Source organism: Ceratosolen solmsi, unplaced genomic scaffold, assembly GCF_000503995.2.
Source record: "Ceratosolen solmsi marchali unplaced genomic scaffold, CerSol_1.0 scaffold13, whole genome shotgun sequence".
Lineage (NCBI taxonomy): Eukaryota > Metazoa > Arthropoda > Insecta > Hymenoptera > Agaonidae > Ceratosolen > Ceratosolen solmsi.
The window spans coordinates 9,525,235-9,528,410 of record NW_011948418.1 but is presented as its reverse complement, the minus strand read 5'-3'; the positions used below and the strand labels follow the sequence as shown (position 1 = coordinate 9,528,410).

The 3,176-nt window shown below is 51.4% G+C and overlaps 1 protein-coding gene across 2 annotated transcripts in view; it reads right to left on the bottom strand.

Moving 5' to 3' along the window:
• Nucleotides 1-1,905, bottom strand: part of LOC105360298 (elongation of very long chain fatty acids protein AAEL008004) — a 47,106-nt gene extending 45,201 nt beyond the window's left edge. The window contains exon 1 of one of the 2 annotated variants that reach the window (XM_011497174.1): nucleotides 1,135-1,905. The gene's annotated coding sequence lies outside the window, so the exon portion shown is untranslated. Of the gene's footprint in view, nucleotides 1-33; nucleotides 98-1,134 lie in introns of those variants that run through there. The other variant, XM_011497175.1, reaches the window with a different exon arrangement.
• Between the last annotated feature and the right edge of the window lie 1,271 nt (nucleotides 1,906-3,176).

Sequence of the window (3,176 nt, the reverse complement as noted above, 5' to 3'; positions counted from 1 at the left end):
TCTATTTTTGTAGACATCGCTCAACTACAATACCTGTTACTGTTGCTCATCGATTTCCAGATCAGCGCGGACCAATTCCCTTCCCCGGCACAGAATTATTGATAATAAATATATCAAGAAAAAGAGAAAGAAAATAGAGTGCGGGGGAGGGTCCGGAGAGAGAGAGAGAGAGAGAGAGAGAGAGAGAGAGAGAGAGAGAGAGAGAGTATGCCGGCAAAAACACAAAATAAGCATCGCGTAGGCGCCGGAAAAAAGGCATAGCCGCCCGCACGCTATTCCAAAAGGAGATTCGTGTGCGTTCCCGAGTACCCGGATCGATCCGTTTTCTTCACCTCTTTCGGTTTTCTAACCTCAAAAATGCGCCGTGCCACATAAACGGACTCGCCAGCAACTATTTATTTTCACCTTACGTTCGAACACAAATTTTTAACAACGATAATTACTTCAATTTGAACTTTCGTTATCGACTAATCCCATTACATTTACCAAAGGGACAAACTTCATTGCATTATATTTATTATTCTTTTGGTACCGCTTATAGTTTTGGCACACGCAATATCAAGCGAAGCTAATTGATAAAGTAATCGTCTATTTTTGTAGACATCGCTCAACTACAATACCTGTTACCGTTGCTCATCGATTTCCAGATCAGCGCGGACCAATTCCCTTCCCCGGCACAGAATTCGTACGGAAAATAATCTCCCGGGACTGTTATCTTCGTTTATCGTACTCGGATAAGATTTTCGGATACAAAAATTAAATCCCACACTCAACCACGGCACGCTCGCTCGCACATACGCACATGTGTATGCCAAGTGCCGACGTTAACAACTCGCACACATGCGCGCGCGGGCACGCGACTACATACGTCACGCACGCATGTACGAGGCGGCTTTAGGACGAATCCGTTCCGTATTCCGAGCGTTTCTCGCGCCAATCCCCATAACCTCGCAGCTAGTAAAACGTAAACGCCCCGTGAAGGCATATGGCCTCGGTGCCGAAAATACCAAGTAATCACGAGCACGGATGTTTCCCCGAGTCGTCAGTAGTATCGTACTGCCAAGGGAAAAAATAAACCTTCCTCGTATAATAAACGAAGCGACAAAAGAAAGCAGAAGAGCCGACTCCACCCACCTGCTCAGTCGGTCGTCTCGATTCCGCTCGTTCGTCCTAACCTCCTGGCCCTTTTTCCACCTTCCGTCTTTCTCGCTCTCCTGGCTCGATTGTCGTCTCTCCGTCACTGTGCCTGTTCCGACGCACCTCAATCCTCGAGTCGCGTGTCACCTGCAGGATCGCATGCATAAACAGGGGGATTTGGGCGGGGCGGGAGGATAATAGGCGGCCGGGCTTGTTCTCCTCAGCGACCTCTCCTTGGAGGAAAATCACGCAGTGATCGTGCTGGCCGTTACGACAGTCGCTTGACCAACAACTTCCAAAGTCTGCCGCCTCGTCAAATGCCGAACGCGTCGTCTGCTACGCCTCTCCCCGAAACTCGGATCACGACTCCCCGGTGTCCAGTGGCCTCCACTACCACCGGTTGGCGAACGCGGCCCTAGGACAAGCGCACGCCGGTACTCCGAGAGGCACGTCTCACGGTGTGTCGCGCCCTAGCCCGCCCTCCCTGCCACTGTGTACACGCGCTCGTTTCCTTGGTGCTCTCGTAAGCGGCGGCCTCTTCGATCGGGACGAATACGCTTTATATGCTCGTCCTTTGGTCGAACGCGCGCACACGCCACTAAAAGGCGGAAGTATCGAGGAGGGGAAGAAAGCGTCCCGCTTCAATGGTCCTCTTAATAATCACCTCGGTGCGTCTCTCTGATGTCCCGGCGACGACTCCTCGACGTTGGCCCTACACGCGGTCGCGCTCGACTGGCGGCCCCCGCCTTTTAGCACTGCACTCTATCCGCCCGATTTTTGCTTGTTCTTCTTGTGCCCGCTGATCGTGTCTTAGCCGCTTTGGCTTCCCGCTTGCCGCGAGGTGAAACAAGAGCCTGCGGCGAGCCCCCCCGCCCCCGCCACCACCGCCCCCGCCGCCGCCGCCGCCACCGCCACCACCACCACCGCCACCGCCATCACCGCCACCGCCGCCGCCGCCGCTGCCGTTCCTCAACGCATCGCCCTCTCCTCGTCGCCTCCCGCTTCCTCGATCGTAGCCCGACCCGCCCCGTCCCGTTCCGACCCGTCTCGTCCCGTCCCGTCCCGTCCCGCCCCGCGAGTGATTGGGCGAATAGCGCGATGTTTGCACGTACGTTCGACGTGGAATCGGCACCGGCCAAGAGCTAATAGACCGAGCGACAAAATCCGCTGGCTTAAACACACATACACGCGCGCGGGAGTGCGCGTGGCCTCGATGAATGAAATTAACGAGGGCTAGTTTATCCGTGCGCTCGTGTGTTTTTGCAAACGATGAACCTGTCCCGACGTTTTTCTCCCACCCCTCGACTCTCGCTCGCTCCACCCTCTCCAACCCGTCCCGTCCCGTCCCGTCCCGTCCCGTCCCGTCCCGTCCCGATCACCGAACCGTCGCTCCCCCCGAGCGCTACGATGCGCGCGATGATGATCCCCTCTACCTAACAACTGTAAAGGCGTGCTTATGGATGGCGATCCTCGGAAATAACCGCAAGGAAAGAAAATCTTACGCGCAAGTACGATTCGGCTCTTTGTAATAGCGATACTCTCGACTTCGAGACGCTCTACTCCATCCCACATTGTGCCACTTTTGCAATGATTTTATGGGGTCAGCCGAGAGCTGGGGAAACAAAAAAAATGTCCTCCTAAGATTTATTTTGCCACGATTGATAATGCAATAATAGCGCGCGAATAACATTCGACGGATTCGATAATAATGAATTATGGCACTGTTTCTTCGTCCTACCCGAGGCACTAAATTACTACATTAATTGATGCAAATAAATATATACTTTATTCGCAAGAATCACGCAAATATTGCGACAATAGCAATAAAAACGTAATGTATTAATTTTACGCAAATACTCTACTCTATTATAATAGAGATATTATATAAAATGAAAAGAACAAAAGTAGAAAAAAGCAAGGCTTCTCTTAAAATACTAAATATTTTTTAAATGTTGAATGTGCACGTAGAATACAAGGATATTTCATATATCAAAATAGAATGAAACTCATAGCAAATAAATTCTTCCTCGAATATTTTA